This window comes from Oncorhynchus mykiss, chromosome 9 (genome assembly GCF_013265735.2).
Source record: "Oncorhynchus mykiss isolate Arlee chromosome 9, USDA_OmykA_1.1, whole genome shotgun sequence".
In the NCBI taxonomy this organism is placed as follows: domain Eukaryota; kingdom Metazoa; phylum Chordata; class Actinopteri; order Salmoniformes; family Salmonidae; genus Oncorhynchus; species Oncorhynchus mykiss.
Window position 1 is genome coordinate 59,677,323 of NC_048573.1, and position 20,896 is coordinate 59,698,218.

The following is a 20,896-nucleotide window of genomic DNA, read 5'->3' on the forward strand; positions in this document are numbered from 1 at the left end:
TTCGAATCCAGGCTGTATCGCATCCGGCCGTGACACAATTGGCCCAGCGTCGTCCGGGTTTGGCCGTCATTGTAAATAAGAATTTGTTCTTAACTGACTTGCCTTGTTAAATAAAAGGTTACACACACCAGATTGACCAAAAAGTAATTTTGTTGGTATTTACTTATGTCCCCATTACCAGTAAAACATCATCAAAACCTATTTATTTCACCTACTTGCTGTGCTGTTTCGTTGTTCATTTGTTCAGTTGTTTCATTCTCAACCAGGATTTCATCATACATGTCAAGCAGTGAAGTTTCAGCTCTGTCTGTCTGTGATGCCTCTTCCTCGGTACGCACTATCACTGTGTCCATTTCCATCTTGTCCAGCTGTGTATGTAATTTTTCAAGGAAACCCTGTTTCTTGTCTGCAACGAAGTAACAGTCCTTTTACCTAGCATCGAGCATGGTGGCAATACAGTAAAGAGGCTCAGAGAGAATGCCACTAAATCGCTTGTTCACAGCCTCAAATTTTAACCCCACGGTGTGTTGGCAGTTTTGTTGAGCAGGCGTTTCAATGCCATGACAGAGGGTCTCACGTCTGCTGCAGACGCAGTTGATGAGCTTATTTCTCGAGTCAGTTGTTCGAATGGCGCTAACTAGTGTGTTCATGTTTCCAATTTTAAACATGTTCTCAAATGCCATTGAAATGGCAGCAGTGGTATGAGAACCAGCATATTCTTGAGCATGCAATACGGCTTTCCTCAGTACGAAATCCTTATCAACCCACTGTGCTGTCAGACTCAGCATGCTCATGGGGCTGACATCGCTGGTCCAAATGTCAGTCATGAAGCTAATAGCAGTGACACCCATAACACGTAGCTCATAGATGTACGTTTCAACAATACTGTAACTCCGGTAGGGCAACATCTGAAAAAAAGTGTGTACCGGGGCTCGACCAGTCGGCGAAAGCCAACATCATCCACGACAGAAGATGGTTGATTGTCAAGGGTAATAAATTCCATTATCTTGGAGTTAATGGATTTCACCTTTGAGTTGTCTCGCTGAAATGTTCTTACTCTTTCAAATGACTGCTTGACTTGAACTTGTTTAGTTGTTGGAAGTGTGCGCTTAGCATTTTTCTGCTTTTCTTCTGTGTAGCGCTGTATTTTTCTGCTTTTCTTCTGTGTAGCGCTGTATTTTTCTGCTTTTCTTCTGTGTAGCGCTGTATTTTTCTGCTTTTCTTCTGTGTAGCGCTGTATTTTTCTGCTTTTCTTCTGTGTAGCGCTGTATTTTTCTGCTTTTCTTCTGTGTAGCGCTGTATTTTTCTGCTTTTCTTCTGTGTAGCGCTGTATTTTTCTGCTTTTCTTCTGTGTAGCGCTGTATTTTTCTGCTTTTCTTCTGTGTAGCGCTGTATTTTTCTGCTTTTCTTCTGTGTAGCGCTGTATTTTTCTGCTTTTCTTCTGTGTAGCGCTGTATTTTTCTGCTTTTCTTCTGTGTAGCGCTGTATTTTTCTGCTTTTCTTCTGTGTAGCGCTGTATTTTTCTGCTTTTCTTCTGTGTAGCGCTGTATTTTTCTGCTTTTCTTCTGTGTAGCGCTGTATTTTTCTGCTTTTCTTCTGTGTAGAGCTGTATTTTTCTGCTTTTCTTCTGTGTAGCGCTGTATTTTTCTGCTTTTCTTCTGTGTAGCGCTGTATTTTTCGTGGCGTCGTTATGTCATCTACTTACATTATATAGGTATGCACGTCAGCTTTGATGTTGGCATTTTTAGCTAATATCGTCCGATTCCGATATGCTCACCAATATATCGTGCATCCCTAAAAAAAACGATTTAATCTGTTTTAGAATAAGGCTGTAACATAACTAAATGTGGAAAAAGTCAAGGGGCCTGAATACTTTCCGAATGCACTGTATACTCTAAATCTAGCAATCACACCTGCCAGACTGACCTGGTGACAAACTCAGCGTCCAGTCCCACGAAGTCCCCGGCCCGGGGCATCTCACTGACCATGAGGGGAATGAACGTGGTGTGGCTCTTCCTCTGCTTCCGCGCCAGCGATGCCTCTGTCAGCAGCACACTGGCCTCGATGGGGTTCTTAACTGGGGAAGACAGACAGGCATCAAGTGTCGGGGTGGGTATGTTCGTAAACAGGTAATGAGTGCAGTCATACACAGTACCACAACCATCCCTCATCTTCACAGAGGATGTCAAGGTTATGTTGTGGAGTGGCATGCACTAAAGCAAATATCTACTGCTGAAATTACCTTATTTATTTTATATGATTTAAATGAAATCCTGTATGTAAAATGTATGGCAATCCACGGTCATGTTGACCCTGATCAGATAAATGAAGAAACTGTAACTGACAATGAGTGGATGGCTTACTGTGTAGGTCGTATTTGGAGTGGTAGTTTCTCTTGGCGTAATACAGGATGGCTGGAAGCTTCCAGTTCACATCAAACTGTGCTGCTTCAGCCTGAGACACATGAACAAAAACAAAATTCAAACACATTGTTATATTTGAGGAATTGATAAGAGCTCATTTATTGATAAGATATTTGATGTGTTGATTCAGTGAGTAACCAAAGATTACCTTGTCAATTGGCTCAATCAGGAAGTCATTGAATAGATACCACTGCTGATGTGTTACCCCCTTACACCGCAATATCAACAAAAATAAGTTAGTCAAATACGGTTTTCAAATAGAACTTTTAGCCTTTCATTTTCCTTTTTTATTTTAATGCAGATAGATTGTGGCTTTTATCAATGTAATTGTCTGCATAATTTCCATTCCCAATATATATTTTTGAAATATATTTCCTTCTTTATTATTTTCCCCTAACCCTAGTAAACTAATGGACAACAATACTTATGCTTCCACTTCCAGCTTTTACATACTACATACATGTAATGCTCCGGGTGTTGTGGGTGTGGAGTCAAATGCAGGAGACAGAGAGTTCAATGCTGCGCGTCTTTTAATCGCACCAACGCACCACAGGGTGCTCACAAAAAAGTTACGTTCCCAAAACACAGGGAATCAAAACGTACAATGGGAGACAATCCCGACCGGGCACTAACACGTGCCTATACCACAGAGCCGAAGGTTACATAGAAATACCCCAAAACATAGAAAAACAAACATAGACTGCCCACCCAACTCACGCCCTGACCATACTAAATAAATACAAAACAACGGAAATAAAGGTCAGAACGTGACAATACATTTCATGGACAGTATATTTTACATTAGTTAACTATTGTTTGTTTTTAGTCCCAGCCTTCAGCCAAACTTCAACCCCTCACATCTTATCACTGTAGACTATCCAGTTTTGATTTCTAGCTGCCATATATTTTTCCACTGTGCTGTTTCAAAAGTTCTGAACCTTTCTATTCTCATAGTTTCTACAGATTATAAATTAAAGAAACACCTTTGCTAAGAGTATTATTATATTATTGATCGATTGACTATGACTTTTCAAATCACCCAGCAGTGCTAATTGCAGAGTTAGAAACAAAAAAAATCCAGAAAATCACATTGTAGGTTTTTTAATGAATTTATTTGCAAATTATGGTGGAAAATAAGTATTTGGTCACCTACAAACAAGCAAGATTTCTGGCTCTCACAGACCTGTAACTTCTTCTTTAAGAGGCTCCTCTGTCCTCCACTCGTTACCTGTATTAATGGCACCTGTTTGAACTTGTTATCAGTATAAAAGACACCTGTCCACAACCTCAAACTGTCACACTCCAAACTCCACTATGGCCAAGACCAAAGAGCTGTCAAAGGACACCAGAAACAAAATTGTAGACCTGAACCAGGCTGGGAAGACTGAATCTGCAATAGGTAAGCAGCTTGGTTTGAAGAAATCAACTGTGGGAGCAATTATTAGGAAATGGAAGACATACAAGACCACTGATAATCTCCCTCGATCTGGGGCTCCACGCAAACTCTCACCCCGTGGGGTCAAAATTATCACAAGAACGGTGAGCAAAAATCCCAGAACCACACAGGGGGACCTAGTGAATGACCTGCAGAGAGCTGGGACCAAAGTAACAAAGCCTACCATCAGTAACACACTACGCCGCCAGGGACTCAAATCCTGCAGTGCCAGACGTGTCCCCCTGCCTAAGCCAGTACATGTCCAGGCCCATATGAATTTTACTAGAGAGCATTTGGATGATCCAGAAGAAGATTGGGAGAATGTCACATGGTCAGATGAAACCAAAATACAACTTTTTGGTAAAAACTCAACTCGTCGTGTTTGGAGGACAAAGAATGCTGAGTTGCATCCAAAGAACACCATACCTACTGTGAAGCATGGGGGTGGAAACATCATGCTTTGGGGCTGTTTTTCTGCAAAGGGACCAGGACGACTGATCCGTGTAAAAGAAAGAATGAATGGGGCCATGTATCCGTGAGATTTTGTGTGAAAACCTCCTTCCATCAGCAAGGGCATTGAAGATGAAACGTGGCTGGGTCTTTCAGCATAACAATGATCCCAAACACACCGCCCGGGCAACGAAGGAGTGGCTTCGTAAGAAGCATTTCAAGGTCCTGGAGTGGCCTAGCCAGTCTCCAGATCTCAACCCCATAGAAAATCTTTGGAGGGAGTTGAAAGTCCGTGTTGCCCAGCAACAGCCCCAAAACATCACTGCTCTAGAGGAGATCTGCATGGAGGAATGGGCCAAAATACCAGCAACAGTGTGTGAAAACCTTGTGAAAACTTACAAAAAACGTTTGACCTCTGTCATTGCCAACAAAGGGTATATAACAAAGTATTGAGATAAACTTTTGTTATTGACCAAATACATATTTTCCACCATCATTTGCAAATAAATTCATTAAAAATCCTACAATGTGATTTTCCGGATTTTTTCCCCTCATTTTGTCTGTCATAATCTTTTTAAGTGGGAGAACTTGCACAATTGGTAGCTGACTAAATACTTTTTTGCCCCACTGTATGTATATCTATTGGTTGCAAGAATTTTGTATAATAATTTAAATAAAAACTTGGGAGTTTTGAATCCGGCGTCGTTTTGTGTATCAGTTCATGAACCATGTGCCATGGAATCGGTACGTAAAAAATCTCCTCCCAACTATTTTGCAACCTGTATGGCGCAGCTGTCAATTTTTTGGTCCTTAAATGACATTTTCTTTAGCCAATTTTGGTCTTAAATGCAGGGCCAACTGTCAAGTTCCTTACCTTCTCCCCTTTTCACTTACCTCCACCATTTTTGCAGTAATGCTACGATCAGTTGTTTGTAATTTTGCATAGCGCAGACATTTCCATATATTTTTGTTAACTGCATGTGTGACATAACTCCACAAGTCCTATTTAGGATATAATTTACAAAGATTAATATATTTTTTGTGTGTGTAATTTTTTAACTGATGACCGAAGTCATCATGCAGGGGCCTGGCCTGCCACAAGGAATCGCTAGAGCGCGTTGAGCCAAATAAAGCCCCCCCGGCCAAACCCTCCCCTAACCTGGACGACGCTGGACCAATTGTGCGCCACTGATTATACCATTTTTAAACACTTTTTCCAAAAATGATGTTTTTTTTAATCAATTAGTATATTTGAGATTAAACTGATATTGCAACCAGCTTTCTATAGCTTGTTAAAAATAGTGATATTTTGGAGATTATTTCATTTTAAAATATGAATGAAGGAAAAAAAACAATTCTTGAACACGGGGTGAGACATCAGATTTAAGTAAAGTTGGATTAAATTGTTTTTTTACTCATCTATCTACACACAATACCCAATCATGACGAAGTAAAACAGGTTTTTAGACATTTTTGCAAATGTATATCATTGTTTGATATCTCACTTACATAAGTATTCAGACCCTTAACTCAGTACTTTGTTGAAGCACCTTTTGGCAGCGATTACAGCCTCAAGTCTCCTTGGTTATGACGCTACAAGCTTGGCACATCTGTATTTGGGGAGTTTCTCCCATTCGGGTCATATCCTGCGAGAGATAGGGTTGGCCCTGTCCGGAGGTATCGTCGGACAGGGCCACAGTGTCTCCCGACCCCTCCTGTCTCAGCCTCAAGTATTTATGCTGCAGTAGTTTATGTGTCCTGTGGGAATTGAAGTATGCTCCCTCTAATGCTCGCTCGCTCTCTCTCTCTCTCTCTCTCTCTCTCTCTCGCTCTCTCTCTCTCTCTCTCTCTCTCTCTCTAAGCCCTAGGACCAGACCATGCCTCAGGACAACCTGGCCTGATGACTCCTTGCTGTACCCAGTCCACCTGGCCGTGCTGCTGCTCCAGTTTCAACTGTTCTGCATGCGGCTATGAAACCCTGACCTGTTCACCGGACGTGCTACCTGTCCCAGACCTGCTGTTTTCAACTCTCTAGAGACAGCAGGAGTGGTAGAAATACTCTGAATGATCTGCTATGAAAAGCCAACTGACATTTACTCCTGAGGGTCTGACCTGTTGCACCCTCGACAACCATTGTGATTATTATTATTTGACCCTGCTGGTCATCTATGAACATTTGAACATCTTGGCCATGTTCTGTTATAACCTCCACCCGGCACAGCCAGAAGAGGACTGGCCACCCCTCATAGCCTGGTTCCTCTCTAGGTTTCTTCCTAGGTTTTGGCCTTTCTATGGGAGTTTTTCCTAGCCACCGTGCTTCTACACCTGCATTGCTTTATTTTGGGGGTTTTAGGCTGGGTTTCTGTACAGCACTTTGTGACATCAGCTGATGTAAGAAGGGCTTTATAAATAAATTGGATTGATTGATTCTTCTCTGCAGATTCTCTCAAGCTCTGTCAGGTTGGATGGGGAGTGTCACTGCACAGCTATTATCAGGTCTTTCCAACCACCCATAGACTTTTACCGAAACCACTCCTGCGTTGTCTTGGCTATGTTCTTAGGGTCGTTGTCCTATTGGAAGGTGAACCTTCGCCCCAGTCTGAGGTCCTGAGCACTCTGGAGCAGGTTTTCTTCAAGGATCTCTATGTACCTTTCTCCGTTAATCTTTCCCTCGATCCTGACTAGTGTCCCAGTCACTGCCTCTGAAAAACATCCCCACAGCATGATGCTGCCAACACCATGCTTCACTGTAGAGATGGTGCCAGATTTCCTCCAGATGTGACACTTGGTATTCAGGCCAAAGAGTTCAATCTTGGTTTCATCAGACCAGAGAATCTTGTTTCTCACGGTCTGAAAGTCTTTAGATGCCTTTTGGCAAACTTCAAGCGGGCTGTCATGTGCCTTTTAATGAGGAGTGGCTTCCGTCTGGCCACTCTACCATATAGGCCTGATTGGTGGAGTGCTGCATGGATGGTTGTCCTTCTGGAAGGTTCTCTCATCTCCACAGCTCTGTCAGAGTGACCACCAGGTTCTTGGTCAACTCCTTGACCAAGGCCATTCTCCCCCGATTTCCCAGTTTGGCTGGACAGCCAGCTTTAGGAAGAGTCTTGGTGGTTCTAAACTTGTTCCATTTAAGAATGATGGAGACCACTGTGTTCTTGGGGACCTTCAATGCGGCAGAAATGTTTTCATACCCTTCACCAGATCTGTGCTTTGACACAATCCTGTCTCGTGCTCTACGGGCAATTCCGTCGACCTCATGGCTTGGTTGTTGCTTTGTCAACTGTGGGACCTTATATAGACAGGTGTGTGCCTTTCCAAATCATGTCCAATCCATTGAATTTACCAAAGCTGTACTCTAATCAAGTTGTAGAAACATCTCAAGGACGATCAATGGAAACAGGATGCAGCTGAGCTCAATTTTGAGTCTCATAGCAAAGGTTCTGAATACTTATGTAAATATGGTATTTCTGTTTTTCTAAAAACCTGTTTTCACTTTGTCATTATGGGCTATTGTGTGTAGATTGATGAGGATTTATTTTTTGAATACATTTTAGAATAAGGCTCTAACATACCAAAATGTGGAAAAAGTCAAGGGGTCTTCATTATATAAATAGGCACGTTTTAATTTTTGTCTGGCTTGCCGTTCCAAATGAAGTGGAATATTTTTAGGGAGGGTTAGGGAGGGTTTGGCCGGTAGGTACTGTCTCCTTTCCACAGCGACACAGGCTGCTGTTCTCAACCTCACACCCAAACTGCCTTCCAATCACAGACTATCCTGAGGAGCCCAGAACACTGTAACAGATAAAGCATCAAAAGGAGACAAAGCGGGCCTCCAGAGTGGTGCAGTTATCTAAGGCACTACATCGTAGTGCTAGCTGTGCCACTAGAGATCCTGGTTCAAGTCCAGGCTCTGTCGCAGCCAGCCGCGACCGGGAGACCCATGAAGCGGCGCACAATTGGCCCAGCGTCGTCCGGGTTAGGGGAGGGTTTGGCCGGCAGGGATGTTCTTGTTCCATCCCGCATTAGCGACTCCTGTGGCTTGGCCGGGAGCAATGCACGCTGACACAGTTGCCAGGTGTACGTTGTTTCCTCTGACATATTGGTGCGGCTGGCTTCCGAGTTAAGCGGGCATTGTGTCAAGAAGCAGTGCGGCTTGGCTTGGTTGTGTTTCGGAGGACCCATGGCTCTCGACCTTCGCCTCTCCCGAGTCTGTACGGGAGTTGCAGCGATGTGACAAGACTGTAATATACCAATTGGATATCATGAAATTGGGGAGAAAAAAGGGTAAAAAAAAACACAAAAATTAAGAGAAGAATAATGAAGCCAAATCATCACTAAACACACCAGATGCTCTAGTATACACTAAAGAAATATTTAGTTATCCACAAGCTAATTTAATTCCTATCATTGATCGTGTAATAAACACAAATAATTTTAAAGAATATCTGTTCGTTTTTTGATTGCTTGGGCATAAAAATGTTAAAACAAAAGTTAAAAGGTGCAGTAAAAATGTGTGCAAATGATCAGTGTCACCTGCTGCTGGCTCCTCGGTAGGCCTGTGGCCCCTCCTGCTCCTGGGTCTCCTGGTGGAGCTGGGTGAGGATGAAGCGGTTCCAGCTCTGGATGAGATGGCCCAACGTGACCTTCCCCGTCTGCTCATCAGAGTCAGCAAGGATCAGACCCAGGGCAGACGCCTCCGGGATAGTTTGGAAAGCTCTGAGGAAATTACTGGCCTGTGAGAGGGGACAGTGGTTGCAATAAGTGAATGGCAATGGGAGTAGGCAGCAGGACGGTTTAATTGTGGTCAGTCAGTTCAGTGCATACATACACATTTTACAGTGCTCTATTACCACTCTATTACAACTCCATCAAACTGTCTTTATTACAACTCTGTTACATAAGCACACTACTACAGTGCTCTATCATGCAAAGAGTATGTTATTTTGTAGGGATAGAAAGATAGGCCATAGGACAGAGTGAGATGTGTCATGGCTATTGGTGACTACCTGACAGGGGTCTCCTCGTGACAGGTCTAGCATGTGGAAGAGGAAGCCCAGCTCACACGCCAGACAGAACTCCTTCTGACGCAGGTGGTTCTGGACCAGGCAGCGGATTGGCTCCAGGAAATACAACACCTAACAAATCAGACACACGAGGAAAATACTCACTGTTATTTGTAAATGGGAACAAATAATGAAATAATATACGAATAAACATGGATAAATCAACTGTATATTTACACTATATAAATGAACGCCACACATTTCCGATTCTCACCTGGATCATGCAGTTACAGTAAGCATTGGGAATGTGAGGTTCCAGGCCAGCAAACAGGGTCCTGTTATAATGTTTGAAGTCAAAGTCTTCCAGCCCAAGTTTGGAGTATTTAATGGTCACCTGATGGGCACAATCAAAGATGTAAGCTCTCATCATTGACACAACAAGCTAATCTGAAAACCACAATGAACCACATTGTGCTCATAACACAAATCCATACTGTTGAACCACACATTTCACATTTACAAGTAGATAACAATGTATGGGACACACCTTCCTGTATTTTTTGTGCACCATGTAGAGGTGTGGTTCTTCATCTCGACCAATAGGAGACTCAGGAACCCCCTAATTGTAGTTGTCAAAGTCCAGCTCCACCACCTTGTTCTTGTAAGGAACCTGAAATACAGCAAATAGGAAGGGATGTTTATACAAGCCAAGCATAGTTCAGAACCCAACTCTTTCTGAGACACAGAATTGGTGGATGATTGACATACCTGGTTCCGGGGACGGGTGCGAGGATTGGGGATGTAACCAATGAACCCGACAGTCTTCATCGTATGCAGGATCTCTGGGTCCACTGGGGGTGCTCGTCTGGAGAGAAAAAAGGTGAGAAATATTTGGATACTTACTGTTGGGGCTTTTTCAGCTGAAAAAAATATTATTTAGAAATATTTAACTTTCACACATTAACAAGTCCAATACAGCAAATTAAAGATAAACATCTTGTTAATCTACCCATCGTGTCCGATTTTTAAAATGTTTTACAGCGAAAACAACATATATTTATGTTAGATGACCACCAAATTCAAAAACACAGAGCGATATTTCACAGTCACAAAAGCATAAATATAGATAAAATGAATCACTAACCTTTGATTATCTCCAACAAAGACGGTGACATCTTGTGGAAGCCCTAGGAAGTGCATTCCCATCCATATCATCAAAGGCAAGAAGGTGACATATATACTAATGGTTAAGGATGTAAAAAAAAAAAAAAATAGTAACATCTTCCAAACACTGAGAAACATGAGTGGCCTTGGGCCTCTCTTGTTGTCCTTGCCTTCCCAGATATGTTCCCACAGAATAAGAAACGATTGGACTGCTGCATGATAGCTACCCCTGGAGCCTCGACCGTAAACTAGGCATAGGAAGGAAAGATCACAATATGTACAATTATTTACCAATTGAATCACTTATTTTTGAGAGACTATAGGCCAAAAATGTATTGCATCTTTAGAGTTAGGCCTATATTTTCACATGCTGGTGTCATGCAATATACCTTTTGTGTCTGCTGCACAGTATTAAGGTCAAATTCAAGCACATAATTCTGTAGTCCACCCATGAGCATTGTGTTGTTTTCTGTCATAAGCAGACTATGCATGTCAGCTCCCTCCTCCATTTTAAAATACACACATGAATTCATTAAGACAATAGCATTATACTGTACAGTATTCAAGATGCACATCCAAACTGATTTGAAACTATAACATGTTTCAACTAAATGTAGATTTTTGCAAGCATCCTTTCAGCACTCACCTTTGAACCTAAGTTAACATGGGTGTATGGTTTACATAATCTCTTCATTCAAAGACTCAATCATGGACACCCTTACTGTCAGTTGTGGCGGCTTTGCGTTATGTATTGTTGTCTCTACCTTGCCCTTTGTGCTGTTGTCTGTGCACAATAATGTTTGTACCATGTTTTGTGCTGCTACCAATTTTTTTTATATATACTTTTTTACCTTTATTTAACTAGGCAAGTCAGTTAAGAACAAATTATTTTTGACGGCCTAGGAACAGTGGGTTAACAGTACCTTGTTCAGGGGCATAACAACATATTTTTTTACCTTGTCAGCTCGGGGATTTGATCTTGCAACCTTTCGGTTACTAGTCCAACACTCTAATCACTAGGCTACCTTCCGCCCTGATGTTGTGATGCTGCCATGTGTTGCTACCATGCTGTGTTTTCATGTGTTGCTGCCATGCTAGGTTGTTGTCTTAGGTCTCTCTTTATGAAGTGTTGTGTCTCTTGTCGCGATGTGTGTTTTGTCCTATTTTTTATTTATTTTATTTTATCCCAGCCCCTGTCCCGTAGGAGGCCTTTTGCCTTCTGGTAGGCCATCATTGTAAATAAAAATGTGTTCTTAACTGACTAGCCTAGTTAAATAAAGCTTAAATAAAAATATAAATAAATCAGTAAGAACCACAATAATGTGAATTATCATTTGAAATCAACTCACAGGTAGTCGAACATGACAAGGCCTCCACGAGTTTGGCACTTGAGATTACTCATAGAGAGAAACAGAACCCCTGTCTCCATGCTCTGAATCTGACGAATATCATCAGTTGAGTGCGACTGGAAAGAAGAGTAGCAACCCATTGTGGGACCAAAGAAGGACATTCCATGCCCCTATGGAAAAAGAGAGTGGGGAAACAATTCTGTAACAATTCCATGGGGCGACGCACAATTGGCCTAGCGTCGTCTGGGTTATGGAGAGTTTGGCCGGTAGGGATATCCTTGTCTCATCGCGCACCAGTAACTCCTGTGGCGGGCCGGGCGCAGTGCACGCTCTGACACATTGGTGCGGCTGGCTTTCGGGTTGGATGCGCTCTGTGTTAAGAAGCAGTGCGGCTTGGTTGGGTAGTGTATCGGAGGACGCATGACTTTCAACCTTCGTCTCTCCCGAGCCCGTACGGGAGTTGTGGCGATGAGACAAGATAGTAGCTACTAACAATTGGATACCATGAAATTTGGGAGAAAAGGGTGTAAATTCTAAAAAATATATATAAAAAAAGAAAAAGACAAACAATACTGCGTAAATGTTGTGGAGTCTGATAACTCTGAGGAGGACATTTGGAAAAAATATCCAATCCTTAGGTAAAGCTGTACAGTGCAATATGATTGTCAATACAGATAATAGGCTGACTGGGGAGATTATTTCACACAGTCACAGTCCCACTATAGGAGCTACAACGCTAATATTTGCGTAAACTCTTCACAGTTGTGTTCTGTAGGTGTCACTGAGTAGAGTGATACCCCATTTCATTGTTTTCAGGCTGGTTGTATTGGTGCTAGCTAGGTACCAAGCTAAAGCTAGCTAGCTACCCCAGAAGTTACGGTCCAAAACAACATTTAGCAATTAAACTCTGTTATTTGACGTGTCAAATTAAAAGCTTACTTAACGTGTCAAATAGTGTTATTTGACGTGTATATTTTTTCACACGCAAGAACCCAGATGTTATACCCATAGCAACGATTAAAACATTCCCAAACCAGAAACCGTGGATTGATGGCAGCATTCGCGTGAAACTGAAAGCCCGAACCACTGCTTTTAACCAGGGCAAGGTGGCCGGAAACATGACTGAATACAAACAGTGTAGCTATTCCCTCAGCAAGGCAATCAAACAAGCTACGTGTCAGTATAGAGACAAAGTAGAGTCGCAATTCAACGGCTCAGACACAAGAGGTATATGGCAGGGTCTACAGTCAATCACAGATTACAAAAAGAAAACCAGCCCTGTCGCGGACCAGGATGTCTTGCTCCCAGACAGACTAAATAACTTTTTTCTCCGTCACTGCAGCCGACGTGAGTAAAACATTTAAACATGTTAACCCTCGCAAGGCTGCAGGCCCAGACGGCATCCCCAGCCTCGTCCTCAGAGCATGTGCAGACCAGCTGGCTGGTGTGTTTACGGACATATTCAATCAATCCTTATCCCAGTCTGCTGTTCCCATATACTTCAAGAGGGCCACCATTGTCCGACGTGAGTAAAACATTTAAACATGTTAACCCTCGCAAGGCTGCAGGCCCAGACGGCATCCCCAGCCTCGTCCTCAGAGCATGTGCAGACCAGCTGGCTGGTGTGTTTACGGACATATTCAATCAATCCTTATCCCAGTCTGCTGTTCCCATATACTTCAAGAGGGCCACCATTGTCCCTGTTCCCAAGAAAGCTAAGTTAACTGAGCTAAACGACTACCGCCCCGTAGCACTCACTTCCGTCATCATGAAGTGCTTTGAGAGACTAGTCAAGGACCATATCACCTTCACTCTACCTGACACCCTAGACCCACTCCAATTTGCTTACCGCCCAAATAGGTCCACAGACGACGCAATTGCAACCACACTGCACACTGCCCTAACCCATCTGGACAAGACGAATACCTATGTGAGAATGCTGTTCGTCGACTACAGCTCAGCATTTAACACCATAGTACCCTTCAAACTCGTCATCAAGCTCGAGACCCTGGGTCTCGACCCCGCCCTGTGCAACTGGGTACTGGACTTCCTGACGGGCCGCCCCCAGGTGGTGAGGATAGGTAACAACATCTCCACCCCGCTGATCCTCAACACTGGGGCCCCACAAGGGTGTGTTCTGAGCCCTCTCCTGTACTCCCTGTTCACCTACTACTGCGTGGCCATGCACGCCTCCAACTCAATCATCAAGTTTGCGGACGACACAACAGTGGTAGGCTTGATTACCAACAACGACGAGACGGCCTACAGGGAGGAGGTGAGGGCCCTCGGAGTGTGGTGTCAGGAAAATAACCTCACACTCAACGTCAACAAAACAAAGGAGTTGATTGTGGACTTCAGGAAACAGTAGAGGGAGCACCCCCCTATCCACATCGACGGGACAGTAGTGGGGAGGGTAGTAAGTTTTAAGTTCCTCGGCGTACACATCACGGACAAACTGAATTGGTCCACCCACACAGACAGCGTCGTGAAGAAGGCGCAGCAGCGCCTCTTCAACCTCAGGAGGCTGAAGAAATTTGGCTTGTCACCAAAAGCACTCACAAACTTCTACAGATGCACAATCGAGAGCATCCTGTCGGGCTGTATCACTGCCTGGTACGGCAACTGCTCCGCCCACAACCGTAAGGCTCTCCAGAGGGTAGTGAGGTCTGCACAACGCATCACCGGGGGCAAACTACCTGCCCTCCAGGACACCTACACCACCCGATGTCACAGGAAAGCCATAAAGGTCATCAAGGACAACAACCACCCGAGCCACTGCCTGTTCACCCCGCTATCATCCAGAAGGCGAGGTCAGTACAGGTGCATCAAAGCTGGGACAGACAGATTGAGAAACATCTTCTATCTCAAGGCTACCAGACTGCTAAACAGCAATCACTAACTCAGAAAGGCTGCTGCCTACATTGAGACCCAATCACTGGACACTAGTCACTTTAAACAATGCCACTCTAAATAATGCCACTTTAATAATGTTTACATATCTTACATTACTCATATCACATCTATATACTGTATTGAAACTCAATCACCGGACACTTTAATAAATTGATCACTAGTCACTTTAAATAATGCCACTTTAAATAATGCCACTTTAATAATGTTTACATATCTTACATTACTCATATCACATCTATATACTGTATTGAAACTCAATCACCGGACACTTTAATAAATTGATCACTAGTCACTTTAAATAATGCCACTTTAAATAATGCCCCTTTAATAATGTTTAAATATCTTACATTACTCATATCACATGTATATACTGTATTTTATACCGTCTACTGCACCTTGCCTATGCCGCTCGGCCATCGCTCATCCATATACTTATATGTACATATTCTCATTCACCCCTTTAGATTTGTGTGTATTAGGTAGTTGTTGGGAAATTGTTAGATTACTTGTTAGATTTGTGTGTATTAGGTAGTTGTTGCGCTATGCCGATCTAGCTGCCGAAGCACGGCATCATGGCTGGAACACAGAAGTCCGACCAGTGGAGGTGGGCTGCAGAGGTTTTGTGGCAACATCTACAACCAGACTGCTTAGAGACCTGGGAATTAAGGGCCAGAGCCAGCGTTCGGCAATCAAAGCTGAATCGGAGGCGGCAGAAGGCAGCAGTCAGTGGCTCTGGATGAAGAGGAAAGACCCCAGCTGGGCCCCGAAGTGAGAGGGCCAGGAGGTATGCGGTCAACAATGCTTGACTCAGGGAGGAGGACGCCCCTGCCATGCATAGTCCCATGGGATGTTGGCTATCAACAACAAGGCAACTCCTATGACTAATTGGGAATGGGACGCAAGCGTAGGATTGATCACCCTGTCGCTGGCCACCTTTGGGGAGGGTGTATAGTGTGAAAGGCCGAAACATCCTAGGAACCAAAGGTACACTACTGACAATGCGATGCCCAAATTTCACCAGGCTCACTGGAAGTGCTTGCACAAAGGATAGTAACATCTCATCCTGTGTTCTTGGAATTTGGGAATTGTTAGATTATTTGTTAGATATTACTGCACTGTTGGAACTAGAAGCATAAGCATTTCACTACACTTGCATTAACAACTGCTAACCATGTATATGTGACCAATAAAATTAGATTTTTGATTTGAATAGGCGTGGGTTTGAGTCAATTAGGCTAATTAAGACTTTTAGCTTAAAGACTTATTTTCTATAAAATTACCAAGCTCTACAAATTTAATAGGGTATGTGTATTTTGCACTGTTATTATTGTCATTCGAACACATTGACTACACTAACGTCAATAATAAATAGACAACATTTGTTAATTTGTCATTGGAAAATAGTCCAATGCCTTGCAAACATACTCTTTACTCTTTATCACCGTATGGCCATGCAAGACCGGAATTGTGAGCGGGGCTTAAGGGGCCTGCCACGCTCTACCGTACCTCATTGCCCGTCCAAATAAAATATTGAAATAAGTATAATTTATTTGACCGAGACGCGCACCAACAGAATGACGGATCAATCTCAGTTTAAGCATCCGAGCGAGCGAAACAGCCCCCCTCTGTCTCAGTAAGAATAGACCATGTATCTGATGCTGTCTGGATCAAAATAGTATGGCATGTCATACTATTTCTGGCCAGACAGCATGAGAAACATATAGAGGGCGCCGTTTCGCTCTCTCGGATGCTTTCGCCAGTGATATAGTTTCAGCAGAGGAAGAGGCGAAGCGAGAGGGCTCACTCTCGACAAATTCTGTCCAGTGTAAGCTCAATGCGTTTCTATTGGAATAATATGCAGACCTAACAAAGATTCCCATTGTTAGGGCGGAGGCATAAGCATCTCGTCATTATATAAAGATTTCTGGTTTCAGCCTTTTGCGAATTGGAAAAGAAAGTTGGCGGATGCACAGTTTACTGAAAATTGATGTTTCGACAAAATTATAGAATGACTCTTGTCTAAATCAAATAATTCAAAATACTTTATCAGGGAGCATGACTTAGCCACAGTGGATCATTAGCTTCTTTAAAAGTGTATTGATGTGGATTGTTTCAAATCACCAGTGTGTTTGGGAAGCCTACGATTTGGAGTGTGGGACAAATCTTTCCAACGCACCCGGCCTCGATAATCACCAAGCCGTGTGAAGGAGCAAAATATAATGATCTGATGATCCCATTTATCTTGTGGAAACGTCATTGCTTTCTGTCTAGTGCTCACTGGCACGGAAAACTGAGGGCCGGAGTAGGCTAATTGTTACAAGTTCGCTAGCGACAGCGTCCGGCCATAACAAGAGATGATTTTGATACAATGTTGCACTTCACTAGCAAAAGCTCAAGTCATGACATATAGAAAGGGAGACAGGCAGAGTACATATATTAATGTGATTGAAAGAACTGGAATTGTCTTCGGGATATGTTTGACTGTTTTATTTGTCCGTTTTAAGCCTATGTATTTTACTTAGTTGATGATGGAAGCCTCCATTTATTTAGCCGCCAATGGATCACAGTGTATCAATGTGTCCATATGGCAGAGGCTAGTGCTCTGGGCATAGTTTAATTTTAACTTTTAGATTTGATCATTTTACTATGATTAAACACGTGACAATGATTTTGAGAAACGAAAACGTTATTGTTTAAATTAAACTGTTCGAAGAAAATGCACATATAAAAATAATCATAACTGGCACGCAGATCGGTAGAAACTCACGAGCTGCCTATGTTATTTAGTCTTTCCTACTACATCCAATAAACGAATTGTGAACGCACATCAACTTGCTAAACGTCTCTTAATTGAGGTAAGTTGATTATCATCAGTATTCCGTAGCTATTGATAATGGTAGGGTGATGATAGAACTGAATTGAAGTAGGCTAGGCTAGCCTAGTTCTTGATGCTTTTGTGGGACCTTGGTAGTCAGACAGTTTTAAGTGGAATTTAAAAGTGCCTGCCGCAGGTAGGTTACTTAAACGGAATTTGTGTCAAACTTTCCATCATGTCTTGCAGGAGCTCAGTCGTTTGAAAACTGTGGAAAGAGTTGTCAAATGGCCAAGAGTACTGGTGGAAGCCACAGACAAATGTGATCCAACAAATCTAAGAGCAGATTGAACGGTAAATCACAACTCCCATTCTGTTGGTGGAATCCATGGACAAATGTGATACAAAGAAAATCTGATCATGAGTTAACTTGGACCAACAAGGTCAACAAGACACATACGTGGTCAATGGTTATACACATGCCCATTTTTCAGAATTTTTAAAGCACTAACCAGTTCCATCATTTGTCACACACAAAATATGAATTGGTTGAGAAACACTTACAAAATGAAGATGATTAGTAATATTTTGTCTTTTTACTAAGATCCATAAAGCCTTGCCTTAAGAAGATGGTTTCTGCTCTGAAGAACTACACGGTAGTATTTGGGATAATTAGTCAGTTCAATAGTAGCTGTACAAAAGTTGGAGAGAAGTTGAACAAAGTAGTGGAAGAAGTCCTTTTTCAAATGGGGGTAAGTCCAGTGTATTTGATGTCTGAATCTACTGATTTCAATATCTTATTGACTGAGGTGCTGCATATCCTTACTCTAATTGATTTGTAGGAGCCCTGTCCTGATTCAGAAGAGAATTGGTCAAAAGTGAACAGCTGGGAAGAGCCAGGACTGTGTCGTGACAATATTGAGAAGCTGTTCTCCTTCTCCATCCTCATGGCTCGGGTCTTTGCCCCTGGTGATCCTGCAAAACACATAATGAATTCAACTAAATATTGTATCTAGAGCTGGGAAACAGGTCACAATTGATTTGTCATCTGTGATCTGTTTCAGTATCAGTATTAGATAACTTAGTAGTAGATAGACATCTAAATTCATTGTATGATCAATTTGGTCAAATAGTCAGAAAAGACAAGTAACTGTTATGGTGTTGTGGTTATTAAATGTTTATGAAACATTTAAAACACACTTATGTATCTGCCTGTGTTCCACTATGGAACAGTTGTTTATAACTAGGAATGTATTTATATTTAAATGTATCCATATTAATGTATTAGCATTTTTATCAAATGTAATTGTGAAGTAACTTAACATTTATTAAAATATGTATTTAATTTTTGTTAACACATATTTATCTGCCAATATAATATTTTTTAAACAAAGTGTATTTATATTCTTGTATACCGTTCTCCACGTGTCAAATTGCAAAAAAATAAACAACTAACTTTTATCTGTTGTTGTTGTGTCTATAACATGTGACTAATTTTGCCTTTGCATCTACTGTAATAATAAATATCATTCAACAGCTGAGAAAAGAGGAATAATCTATGCTGGGGATGCTGGGGAGGTCATAGAGGAATCCCTGATGGCTGTTACACGATTTCCCAAACTGCAGTCAAGCAATGAACTACAGAAGAAGGAAGCTGTGCTTTCCTAAAACAATCCTCTTATTCCGCATGAAGGTGCACAGCTTCCTATTGTAGCCTCATACTTCAATATGTCGGTGGCTGTGTAATGCTGACTACAATTCCGTCAAATAATGATTACGTAATGTTGACATTACGGAATGTTGTACTCACTTTCCCAAAAAAAGGAACGTGCACTCAGTGCACATGAGAGAACGAATACAAGGAAGTTTGGTTTATGACTCCTCCCTTCGTTGAATGGGCAGATCTCTAAACAGGGCTAGTTAAAAATCAGATTGACATACTGGTTTTATGGAAACAAAAGAAACAGGGCTAGTTAAAAAGCAGATTGACATACCGGTTTTATGGAAACAAAAGAAACAGGGCTAGTTAAAAAACAGATTGACATACCGGTTTTATGGAAACAAAAGAAACAGGGCTAGTTAAAAAGCAGATTGACATACCGGTTTCATGGAAACAAAAGAAACAGGGCTAGTTAAAAAGCAGATTGACATACCGGTTTTATGGAAACAAAAGAAACAGGGCTAGTTAAAAAGAAGATTGACATACCGGTTTCATGGAAACAAAAGAAACAGGGCTAGTTAAAAAGCAGATTGACATACCGGTTTTATGGAAACAAAAGAAACAGGGCTAGTTAAAAAGCAGATTGACATACCGGTTTTATGGAAACAAAAGAAACAGGGCTAGTTAAAAAGCAGATTGACATACCGGTTTTATGGAAACAAAAGAAACAGGGCTAGTTAAAAAGCAGATTGACATACCGGTTTTATGGAAACAAAAGCTTTTAGATGCACATTTCATGGTTCAGCAAAAGTATATATATTTTTGCATTACATCTGAATTAATATTTAGAATACCAGTAGCATATTGTGAGGCACATTTTACACTCGGAACGATCTAGAAGAAAAAGAAACGCACACCTATTAAGGCGAGGTGCTGGCTAGCGGAGTGGAACACCTATTAAGGCGAGGTGCTGGCTAGCGGAGTGGAACACCTATTAAGGCGAGGTGCTGGCTAGCGGAGTGGAACACCTATTAAGGCGAGGTGCTGGCTAGCGGAGTAGAACACCTATTTAGGCGAGGTGCTGGCTAGCGGAGTAGAACATGTGAAAATAAAAGAGAGCCGCACACTAGGAGCTCAGATGCAAACATTTAATTACCAACGTTTCGACAGCCAAGCTATCTTCATCAGGGTATAGTCACAAACACTGCGGGATGACTCGTTTATGTAGTGTCGAAAGACACAGGTGTCTGTAATCATGGCCAAGAGTGGCCTAATATCATCGGTTAATTATCAAATATTAAAATGTCATACAAAGAACAGCATGCAAACAACAAATGGATAGCATACGATCATAGATTAATTTGACTACATAAGTTTACAAACAATTACAATGGCAAAGTCACAATAATCACAAGAATGGTTTCAGATCAAAGTCTACGTTGAGACCGAAGGGCGCAAGGGTCTTTAAGTTAAAGATCCAGGCAGCCTCTCGTTTAATAATAAATTATCAAATTATTTTGGGGTGGTAAATCAGAGTGTACTAATTGGTCTCTGAGATTTCTGCCCAGCGAGAATACGACCAAGGGAAGGTCCGAAAACACATTACCGAGACTATCATCGGATTTTAGGATGTGCCAATGTTTGTGAACAATTCCCTTTATTTGTTCAGAGCACTTTGAATAGC

At 42.1% G+C, this 20,896-nt stretch overlaps 1 pseudogene; it reads right to left on the reverse strand.

Annotated features, from left to right (window-relative positions):
- LOC110531224 overlaps positions 1-11,967 on the reverse strand; it is a 53,323-nt pseudogene extending 41,356 nt beyond the window's left edge.
- Positions 11,968-20,896: the final 8,929 nt, after the last annotated feature.